The following is a 12,748-nucleotide window of genomic DNA, read 5'->3' as shown; positions in this document are numbered from 1 at the left end:
AAATAAAGATTTCCAGTAAAGATCACATGGTAGATATAAAGAACAGTAGTACCGTATGGTTGATTTATAACTCCACTATTTACTTCCTACAGGATCTAAAATACATAAACTGTAATGATAAATCAGTGGTTTTGGACTCAGTGTAAAATATGTAATTCTTGACAAGAACTACATAAAGGTGGGGGAATGGAGGAGTATAGGAACACAGTTTACATGTCCTATTGAAGTTAAGTTGGTTTCAAAGAAAAACAAGATTGTTATAGATTTAAGAGGTTAAATTTAAGCCCCATGGTAAACACAAAGAAAGTATCAAAGAATATGACCAAAGGGATGAAAAGTAGAGTAGGGGTTCCAAGAAGTGGGGGAAGGGGCAATGGGGAGTTAAGAAATGAGAGTAGGGTTTTTGGTTTGGGGTGAAGGGAAACTTCTAGAAATGGATGGTCGGAAGGTGATAGCATTGCAACATTCTACATGTGATTAATCCCACTAAGGGAATGCTGGGGAGGGGTGGAATAGGAAGATTTAGGCTATATATATCTTTCCAAAATTAAAAAAAAAAAAAATAAGACAGTCTAAATAGGTGACAATTAAATGCCAAGGATGATCTTGGATGGGATCTGAGGCCAGAGGAGAGGAGGCTCAAAGGGACACAGCTGGGACACAAGAAAAAAAAAATATATATATAGAATGTAAGCTTTATATCAATGTTGAATTTCTTGAACTTCTTAGCTGCGTTTAATGAGATTGCATAAAATAATGTTCTTGTCCATGAGAAAGGTATATGTGAATTATATTGCCTGTTCAAAGATATGTGCAGCTTGCTCCCATATGTTCAGAAGATAGAGCAATAGATGATGGGTGTTGGGAGGGAGGGAGGGAGGGAGGGAGAGAGGGAGGGAAAGAAAGAGTGGTGTGAGAGGATCTTAAAGGTGATGGATCAGGGTATCAGGGGAGGGGGGTCAGGGTATGATGGTATTCTATGTAGGGGGTTTGTACTGTTTTTACAACTGTTCCTGTAAGATTGAACTTATTTCAAAATAGAATTTATTATTATTAAAAAAAAAAAGAAAAAAAAAGAAATACAAAGCAAGTGTTAGGTATTAAAGATAAATGAGATGTTCTCCTTGACAAAATTGGAAGAATAGAAAGGAAATTGAAAAGGAATAACCTTTTTACTGCTTGATTTGCTGTTATTTAACATTATCCACTGTTGCATGTGCTCCAACCTTTGGGAAACACTAATTCCAGCCTAACATCAATGACTTGATTTTCATGTACTGTAACCTCAAGGCAGTAACCAGAATTTATTTGAACTTTTCCAGTGACGAAACACTCATTACCTACCAAGGCATATTCTGTCATTGAATACAGATATAAATTAGAAAACTCTGAATTTGCTTAGCCAAACAACTCCTTGTAGCTTCCAACTACTGAGATCATAGTACGACATTTTGGGGACACATGAACCCCATCCGTAACCTATACCCACATTCCACAGGCAGCTGAAGATAGCTCTTTTGGAAACTAGAATATTCCTAAGGCCACATCTATAGTCCCTTTTCTTGTATCTTCTCTGTACAATAATCATATTCATTAGGGCATAAACCTGACTTCAACACCCAAAACATGACAGGTACAATAATACTTTAGGGATAATGAAACAACACTTAAATTCAGGATGGACAGCCTCACTTGACCAATTTCAGCTCATACTCTCCTCTTCTCATATAGCTTCAGCCACACCAGCTTTTTCTCTATTTTTCTAACATGCCTAGCATGTCCTTGTTTTGGGTTTCTGCCTTCTGTTCCTGCTGCCTGGAAAGATACTTCCCAGTTCTTTGCATGACTATCATGATATTAGTTAAGTCTCATTTTAGATGTCATATCCTTGGAAAGTCCCTCTGAAAAACCAAACTGAAAACTTTTCTATCCCATCGGACAGTTTTTATCTTATTTTACCCTTATTTAGTTGGTTCTGAACACATAACCTTCCAAAATACATTGTTGGTTTGTTTACTGGTTTTTTGCCTGTCTCTCCCACTAAAATGTAAGCTACACTTAATTTCCAATATTTAGGAGAGTGCTGGGACCACTGTACGTGATCAGTAAGTGTTTGTTAAATGCAGGATGCAATCCAGATATAGCATTGCTATTTTCAAAGTTTTAAAAATGTATTCCTTTGTAAAAGTACTTATTCATCTCTATGTTCATTAATTCCAAGTATTTTTAATTAAAAATAATGCACGTATTCTTGAATAATACAAACTGTCTTGCCATATTCCTCTGAGTTTATTCCGTTTGTCTATTTTAAGTGCCTTGGGCAAAGCTGAATCTTCTGCTTGTGGTCTGACCCCATCAGAGTAAGTGTAGTACCTTCCTTACTCTGGGTGCTTTACTTCTATTAATAGAGTCTACCAGCACATCAAATTATTTGACAGCCTCATCACTCTAGCAGTACTTACAAACTTAATATTAAAAAAAAAGGCTAAGTTTTTTAAACATGTATTTCTGCTAAGCCACATGTCCTTGGGTAGCTGGCTTTTTAATACAAATTCAGGGACTTGCATTCATCTTTGTTACATTTCATCACATCCTCTGGCAGGTATTTGTGTCATCTTTGTGTCTCTCAATCTGTGACTTTATTTGGGTTCCAGCAGACTGTGTTAGAGATGAGTTACAGAGCTGCCTCACCGCAAGGAAAAGTTGAATGACAACTGGACTTGTTTAGCTCCCATTTCTCCAGTGAATCCAGTGTACCTGAACCCAGGGCAAGGAAAAATGAAACTCCATGGAAATATCAAAATCACAGTAATAATAAACTTTCATTGTGTTGGTTGTCTATTGCTGTGTAATAAATCACACCAAAAAAAAAAAAAAACATTGCTTAAAACAACAATATATTATTCTCACAATTCTGTGCATTGACTGGGTGATTCCTCTGCTTCAAGTGATATTAGTGGGGACACCAGGAAAGCTAGGCATTCCAAAATGGCCTTACTAACGTGGCAAACAGTTGGGGTGCATGCTGTAAGGGAGCTCTGCCCTCAGTTCTTCTCTGTGTGGCCCTCTCCACGTGGCTGCTTGGCTTCCTCACAGCATGGAGACCAAGACCTGGGATCCAAGAGATAGAGGAAGCTGCAACCCTCTATTTTTTTTTTTCAGTTTTATTGAGATATATTCACACACCATACAAACCATCCAAAGTATATAATCACTGTCTCACAGTATCATCTCATAGTTGTGCATACAACCTCATGATCAATTTTAGAACATTTTAATTACTACAGAAAAGAAATAAAAATTAAAAAGAAAACCCATATCCTCCCATACCCCTTATCCTTCCCTATTACTGACCCACAGTATTGGTTTAATACATTTGTTACTACTGATGAAAGAGTTATTAAAACATTACTGCTAACTACAATCCATCATTTGCCATAAGTACATTTTTCCCCCATAAACCATTCTATTATTAATTCCTTCTAGTAGTTTCATGCATTTGTTCTAGTTCATGAGAGAACTCTTTTATATTTGTACAGTTAATCACGGGCATTGTCTACCACAAGATTCACTGTGTTATACATTCCCCTCTTTTACCCTCCAGCTTTCCATGTGTGACATACATGACTCTAAACTTCTCCTTTCCACTACATTCACACACCATTCAGCACTGTTAATTATTCTCACAATAATGCACTACCTTCACCTCAGTCTATTTCCAAACATTTAAGTTCAACCTAGTTAGATGTTTTGCACATATTCAGCAACTGCTCCCCATTCTTTAGCCTCATTCTGTATCCTGGAAACCCATATTCTATATTTTATGTCTATACGTTCACATATAATTAGTTCTATCATACAATATTTATCCTTTTGTATTTGACTTATTTCACTTAACATAATGTCCTCAAGGTTCATCCATGCTGTCACATGCTTCCTTCCTCCTTACTGCTGAATAACATTATATCATATGTATATACACACATTTTGTTTACCCATTCGTCTGTTGATGGACACTTGCATTGTTTACATCTTCTGGCAGTTGTGAATAATGCTGCTATGAATATTGATGTGCAGATGTCTGTTCGTGTTTCTGCTTTAAGATCTTCTGGGTATATCCCAAGTAGCAGGATTGCTGGGTCATAAAGCAACTCTATACTTAGCTTCCTGAGAACTGCCAAACCGTCCTCTACCATAGAGGTACCATTTTACATTCCCACCAGCAGTGTACAAGTGTTCCCAATTTCTCCACATCCTCTCCACCAGTTGTAGTTTCCTGTTTGTTTAATAGTGGCCATTTTCGTAGGTGTGAGATGTTATAGCTAGTGAAGCTGAGCATCTTTTCATGTGCTTTTTAGCTATCTGTAATTCCTCTTTTTTGCCCATCTTTTAATTGGGTTGTTTGTCTTTTTATTGTTGAGTTGTAGGTTTTCTTTATATATTCTATATATCAAACTCTTATCAGACATGTTGTTTCCCAATATTTTCTCCCATTGAGTCAGTTGGTTTTCCACCCTTTTGACAAAGTCCTTTGAAGTTCTGAAGTATTAGATTTTGAGGAATTCCCATTTATCTATTTTTTCTTCAACTGCTTGTGCTTTGGATGTGATGTCTAAGAAACTACCACCTATCACTAGATCTTGGAGATATTTCCCCATGTTTACTTCTGGGAGTTTTATCATGTTGTTTCTTATATTTAGGTCTACGATCCATGCAACCCTCTTAAGGTCTAACCTTGCATGTTGCACAGCTCTCTTCCACCAAAAAAAAAAAAAAAAAAAAAAAGTTATAAATGTTCATTTTAGAAAATACAGATGAGCAAAGAACAAACAAATCACCTATCCTCCCACTTCAAAGAAAACATGCTTCACATTTGGAGGTTTATCTTTCTAGCCATGGAAAGTACCAATGCCCTAGATTTGATCTTTTCCCCCAGGTTTTGATATACTTTGAGACTTGCTTCCTGGAGACGCTGAGAAATAGAAACAGTTGTATTTTAAAAATCTGCTAATTCTAGGTTGAGAATGATTTTCTAAATTCTGCTCAGATATTGAATGATTTCTTCTTTAGTCCATCCTTTTCCTTCCATACTTTGTCATGGGTAGCCAGTCGGTACTTTTAACATTCTTTTGGAAATCTCCTTAGCTAGAGCTGCAAATTCATTAGGTCCATTTTCTATCTTTCATCTTACCATAGCCAAAGTATTGACAAATGTTGTACCATTACATCATGGGTCTCCATTCTTTATGTCTCCAATAGCAATTTTTTTTTACTACTTTTCTCTCCTTACATGGGACTCCACTTCTGGTACTAATTGCTGGTTTGGTTGTCCATTGCACTATTAAATCCACCTTAAACTTTTCAGCTTAAACAACAACAATTCATTTCTCATTGATTTTATGGGTTGACAGGTGGGCTTGCTTTTTCATTTGGTGTCCAGTTGAGGTGCTGGGAAAACTGAAAGGTCAAAAATGACCTCATTCATATGCCTAGCAATCAGTGCTAGATGCCACATGGACGCTCATCTGGAAACACTGCATGGGGCCTTTGTTTTCTCCATGTGGGCCACTCCACGTGGCTGGTTGGCTTCCTCACAGCATGGAGGCTGGGATCCAAAAAACAACAGTCCGAAGAAATGAAGATGGAAGCTAAGATCACTTAAGGCGCAGTCATGAAGTTACACAGCTCTCTCCCACTACATTCTATTGGCTATCACAGATGACAGGGCAAACCCAGATTTAAGGAAAAGGCAAATCGACTGCATTTCTTCATGAAGAAGTGGCAGAATCACATTGTAAAATAGCAACTGGAATGAGAGACATTGCATTGCCCATCGTTGTAAACACGACCTACCATGTTCCCATAGAATATACAGTACACTAAGTTCTACCCTAAGCACTTTCCATATAGTAAACCTTTTAATTCTCAAAATTCTGCATGAGAGAGTAATACTGTTATCTTCATTTTACAGATGGGGTAATGAAGGCAAAGAGAAGATAAATCATGTAATGAAGATTACGGAGAAGGTAAGCTGCAGAGCTGCCAATTGAACTCAGGAAAATCTGGCTTCTGAGTCTGTGCACTTAACCTCTAGACCTATGGGCAGGGCAATATTGCCCTGACAACTGGCCATCTCTTCCAGGGGGTGTGAGAAACCATCCTAGGGGATCTGCACCTCTAATTATACTATATTAATGTACTCATTCACTCATCCATCAAATATTTATTGAATCCCAATATGTGTCAGGTGTGTTTAAGGTATTGGAAATATCATGATGAACCAGTCAGAAATTATCCCCACTTTCAAGTTGCTTATCATACAAGTTAGGAAAATAGCTATCATGAATTTTCAATTATTGTTGTTATAGCATTCCTGTGTACCTCAAAAAAGCAATAAAGGGCACAACTAAGAGGGCTTTAAAGATTAGGGTGGTTTGAGATTTGGCCCAGGGATTCAAGAAGTTTAAGCATTTAACATTTAAAATAATGATATAAAAATTGTACAAATGCCATGCCCTTTCTTCCTGGCAAATGTCTCCCTTCCCCAACCTCCAACTCCATGATGTCTCCAGCCATAGAAGCACTCCAGGTGCTTGGCCAGGCTGAGCCATCTTGATAAGAGACAAAGTGTTGTGCCCAGTGTCTTGGTCAAGGACAGAATGTGTACTGGCCCGTGAAGAAAATGCCAGCTCCTCTCTTTATCTGCATCTTCTCATGACTTACATCCCCATTTCTTCCTGTTTGTCCAGCACAAATTCCTTGTGACTATACTGACAGGTAGATTTAATTAAGCTTGGGGAGTCCTAGCAGGCTTCTTTTGGGAAGTCACACTTAAGAAAAACATGAGAAATGCCATGAATTTGCCGGGCATCCGTGCAAAAGTGTCGTGCCAACTGTCTCTGTTTGGTGCCAATTTTAGTAGACATAGGGGAAGTGAGGAAATCATTGTGTAGGCTCTGTTGTCAAGGGTCTGACTTGAATTCTTGCCCTGGAGACATGAGCAGTGTGACATTAAATAAATTACTCACCTCTCTCAGCTTGGTTTCCTTCTGTAAACTAGGGAACAAGTAACACCATTCAGAGTTATTGTAAAGATCAAATAGAATGGCACTGAACACAGTGCCTGAGCCTATGGACAGAGCTCAGTATCGGTAGCTATTAGTAATCTTGTTTGGGTCAGGAGGGAAGGAGGTTTGTGGGGAGAGTTACAAGCTTTTACGTACTCAGATAGGCACTGTGTGATAAAGGGTTATCCCAGCAGGCCTGGTTTGCCCAAACCCTGCACATTCCAAATATCCTCAAGAATGGCCCTTGCCTGATTGGCTACTGGTAGATCACTGCCAAGCCATTGGACTATCCTGCCTAATAAGACTGTCTTTGTATACTTGGGGTCTTGGGCCACACAAGATCGTTTATGTTAATAAGGTGATTTATGGTAATTTCCTGTATTTCTATGCCTGGGACTTTGGGCCACTCTGTGTCAGTTTGACCTCTTGGAGGGATTGGGACTTGGTAGTAGCTGTCAATCATGCAGGCACCCCATGCCTATGGGACTGATCCCCAATAAAAACACTGGACATCAAGGCTCTGCTGAGCATCCCCAGTTGGTGAAACTTGCTGGGAGAATTAAACACAGTCCATGCAACTCCACTGGCAAAGGACAATTGGAAGCTTTTGCTTGGTTTCTCCTGTGATTCTCCTTACGCGTCTTTCTCCCTTGCTGATTTTAGTCTATATTCTTTCACTGTTATAAACTATAATCACTAATGGAACAGCTTTTCTGAGTTCTGTGAACCCTTCCAGTGAAGCATCAAACCTGAAGGTGGTGTTGGGGACACCTAACACAGGCACTGTGCTAGGTGCTTTATTCATGACATATCATTTAATTTAATATTCAATACCATTGAGTGAATTCTTGTTCTGGACACACTAGCAGTGTGACATTATGCTCAGAGTTTATATTTCCAAGATAAAGCAAGTGGAGCAGGTCTACACACCTCAGTGTTCAGCCAGAATTTGAACCCATGATTATCTGATTTCAGGGAATTGGTGTTATTTGGGCTGGTGACTTCCAAATGGACCAAATACAGATATGGGACAAGGACATGTTTTTCCAGGTACTACTTAGACACACCAATTTTTCTGGCTTGAGTTTGTCTTCTTTCTGTTAGAAAAAGACATGAGGCAAGAAAAGGAGTCAGGGAGCAGGGGCCAGAGTATCAGAAAAAAGAGAGGATTCTTTTCCCCTGTCACCACCTGCTGAATTACCTATAGTATAGTGCACCTCAGGAAGTACATATCCCTTGCAGACCAGCATAGCTAAAAACAAGACAATAATACAGACTGAGTCTCAAGGAATTTCTTGCTAATGTTTTTACCATATTTTCAAAGAACAGTTTTTGGAAGACAGATGCATTTACTTCATGCACTGACATGGAAAGTTTGCCAAGCTATACTTTTAGGAGAAAAAAGCAAAGAGAGCTGTATAGTATATTATCTTTGAAAACAAAGTAAACACACACATACACACACACACACACACACCGTACACACACATACATGATTCCTTTATGTGATAGATAGATGATAGATATATACATAGAAAGGACATATGCATTTTCTACACTATCTGTGCATCAATTTATGTACCCACGTGTCTATCTATGGATGTACGTATCTCTGTCTCTCTCTTTCTATATGTATGTATCTAGGTATTTAACACATATCTGCTTGTGTGTACATAGACTATGTCTGGAAGGAGTCACAAAGAACAGAAAGGAGTAATGCCTCTGGGAATGGAAACTGGGGAGTCAGGGTTTATATAAGTTTCCTATTGCTTCTGTAACAAATTACCACAAATATACTGGTTTAAAACAGTACACATTTATCTTAAAGTTCTAGAGGTAAGACGTCTAACATGGGTTGGCAGTGCTGCTTTTGTTTGGAGGTTCTAGGGGAAGATTCATTTCCTTGTCTTTTCCAGCTTCTGGAGCCGACCGGCATTCTTTGGCCCATCATCCCATGTCACTCCAATCTCTGCTTCTGTGGTAGCATTCTGGGCTTTATGAAGAACACAAATTGGGGCAGGGGGTGAGGTGGGTGGTGTTGGGAAGCTAAAGTCCTGGCTGGGAATAGGAAGGGGCTGTCAGAAGGTCAAAGGTTGTCCAGTCTCCTGTCTGGATTTGGACCTCTTTTTGCTTTTCTTTGGGTGGGTGGGTGGGAGGGAGGTGGCAGGGTCCTACATCTTTCACAAATTCAGTTAAGTGTATCTTCCTTGACTGTGTCCCAAACACTATATTAGATTTTGGCAGTACAAACCAGGTCATGCCATCATGTGACCTCAGATCAGGGAGGGCGGGAAGGGAGAAGCAGGTGGGAACAAATACAGAGAGGGCCTATCTGGAGTACATGGCATCTTGGATGGCACAGCTCTGTCTTGCCAGGCTTTGCCTCATGTCCCTTCTTGTGCAGCTGGGAGCTGGAGGAGGGATGGGGAGGGAGAGAGTGGCTTGGCTGCCAGCCCCAGGAACGTGCAGTACATCTTCCAGGATGGTATCTGCGTTTCTGCTGTGTATTTATACTGAGGCTGGTGTTCTAAGCAAATCCCATGATCAATCAAAGCATGATTTTCCTGGGAACCAGAGCAGGGTGAGGCTGTCAGCCTGCCTAATATAGGAGCCTCCTTGGGCTGTTTTCTATGCAGTCCACAGCTATGAGGCAGGAATACACAGATGATGCATAGCTCCCATGTTTGCTCTCCCTTCCCCTGGGGAACCTGGGGCCTGGCTGATTCATTTTAGTGCCTCCCATCAAGCCCTGGGCCGTGGGCCTCTGAGAGAAGGAAGATTTTCCCCAGGGCTGTGAATGCTGGCTGTAAAGGGCTGTTACCCTTGGGCTGGTACCTGCACTCGGACTTCCTGAGGCTGACTTTTTCTTTTTTTTATCTAGCTGTAAATTCAGGAACTTAAAAAGCCCCAACTATTTCAGCAACCCACACATAAGCCATAAAGGTCAGTGAATTCAAGACCAAACAAAGCAGGGGAGAAAGAAATTCACAGAGACAGACTGGGATTCAGGCACCCAAGAAACACATGCCCCCCAAAAACAGCAAAAGAGCTGCCCTTGAAAGATAGAAATACTGGAGGTATAGAGACACACACACACACACACACACACACACACACACACACACTAGAAAGACAGATTATTGTCACAAAAAGATGTAACCAAGAGATAAAAACTTAGATACACAAAAGCTCAGAGAGACTGCTATCCACAGAAGAAAGGTGCTTGGAGAGATGGACAGACAACCTGAAAGATGCTTAGAGAGCATCTTAAGGACAGACCCAGACACTGTCAAGGCCTCCTCCTACAGTTCTTATTTCCAGTCTGCAGAGTCACCTCTTCCCAGTACCAAGAAAATTCTTCCCAGAATGGGGACATCCCACTTCTCACCCTACTGAGTCAGCTCTCCAGCTTGCAGATTCCAGCAGAAAGCAGTATCGAACACAAGGACCTCGGGATGTGTAGGAGAAAGCACATGTACACAGGGAGCAGAAGGCTGTGCATTCACGGAATCAATTTTCATGTTCCAGGCACTTGGCAAATGGAAGTGACTCTAGAGTTGTAATCGTGGAAGCATAGACTAGCAAAGCAAAACCTTCATCTTGTCAAACCCCTTTGTTTTATAGCTCAGCAGATAAAATCCAGAAAGATGAGGTGACCCACCCAGTGCCGCATATCTAGGACAGAAGCCAGGAGGGGACATCTTTGGCCCTATTTGAAGAAGTCAGAAAAGTGTGATTTTTGCCTCTCCATTGAAATGGCACCTCACTCTGCCATGGCATAAAAGCTGGATCCCACAATTCAAGCATCATTATCAAGAGAATTGGAAACTCTAAATGGCACTTGTATAGGTGATCATAATTATTTTCCTCTTTTTGATGAACACGAAGGGGGTTCCCCATCTAACAATCCCATAAGACCTTGGCACAAAAGGGATGAATATAGTACAATTTTGGCTCCTTGCTGGCATTTAAAAGCCCTCATTTGGGAGTAGGATTTATTAAATATTGTAATCAGTTCAATGTCGCCTGTTGAAACATTTGCTTTAATGGGCTTGTTAAATTTAGATTATGTTTAAAAAAAGAGAGAGAGAGAAAGACATTTCCCTGTCTCTGAACTCTTGGGCTGTCGCCTCATGACTGGATATGTGTTAAAGAAATAGCTCCAAGCCGTGATAATTACCCCTATTGTGGGAGGGAGAGGATGACACTTCCAGATGATTCAAGAAGACATTTTGTTTTGTAAACACACTCTCCCGATTAAAGCCTGCCCCTGCTTTGGAAAAAAGCAACATAAACCCTTCTTTTTTCCTTCTTTATTCTTCCCTTCCTTCCTTTGCTGAATGATTTTAATTATATCAGTAACAAATGATATTAATAGACAACATTTAATCGTGGCTTACTATGTACTAGGTACTGTTCTAAGTATTTTATATGGAATAACTCTTTGAATCCTCTCAGTGCCCTATGAGACAGATATTATTATTACCCCTGTGTTACAGATGAAAAAAGCAGGGCACAAAGGGGTTAAGCGATGTGTTCAAGGTCACATAGCTAATAAGTGACAAAGCCAGGATGCAAACTCAGGTATCTGGCTCTAGATATCATGCACCTACCTAACCACTATGCTATACTGCACGTATATTCATTCTTCCATACACAAAAAAAGAATTTTTCCATATAAAGCTAAAGTCTCCTTTAGCCACCAACCCAATCCCTGTCTCTTCCCCCTATACCCAAAGATAGTCATTCACTTCAGTTTGCTAAAGCTGCTGGAATGCAATATATCAAAATTGGGTAGACTTTTACAATGGGGATTTATTAGCTTACAAGTGTATAGTTCTAAGGCCATGAAAATGTCCCAATTCAAGGCATCAACAGGACAATACCTGCACTCTGAAGACAGGCTGCCAGCAGCCGGGACACCTCTGTCACATGGGAAGGCACAGGACCAGCGTCTGCTGGTCTTTCTCTCCTGGGTTTCTTTACTTTCAGCTTCTGGCTACATGTTCTCTCTTTTAGCTTCTATCTCTCTCAGCTTCTCAGGTATGTTCTTGTCTCTCAGCTTCTCTAGGGCTTTTTCTGTAAACTTCTCTTAATTTCATCTCTTTTCTTCTGTATGTTTTTTATCCTATTATAAAGGACTCCAGCAAGGGAATCAAGACCCACCCTGAACAAGGCGGGTCACATCTCAACTGAAATAACCCAATCAAAAGGTCCCACCCACAATAGGTCTACACCCACAAGAGTGGATTAAAAGAACATGGCCTTTTCTGGGATACGTAACAGCTTCAAACTACCACATCATTATCATCCATTTGGGAAATATCCATCACATATATAAAAATAGATAGAATCACTGTACATCTTACATCAATTGTGTCATTCTATAGGTATCATTCTTCTATTTTTTTTTCATTCTAAAATATTCCCTGTATTTTACGGCTATATAATATTTCATTCTATTTTATTTATTTATATTTCTGTTGGTGGATTTTTAGGTTATTTCTAATTTTCATTAAAGTAAAATTGTTTCAGTATGTATGCAAATGTGTCACTAGGACAGATACAGTAAAAATGGAATCACTTGGGGCATTTTTGTTTTTAATAGGTATTGCCAGCCTAAATTCTCATCAGCAGTGCCTGAAAGTTGCTGTTTTTTCAGACTCACCCTCATTTGCATA

The sequence above is a fragment of the Choloepus didactylus genome, chromosome 21 (genome assembly GCF_015220235.1).
Source record: "Choloepus didactylus isolate mChoDid1 chromosome 21, mChoDid1.pri, whole genome shotgun sequence".
In the NCBI taxonomy this organism is placed as follows: Eukaryota; Metazoa; Chordata; class Mammalia; order Pilosa; family Megalonychidae; genus Choloepus; species Choloepus didactylus.
Note: the sequence above shows the minus strand (reverse complement) of the source record.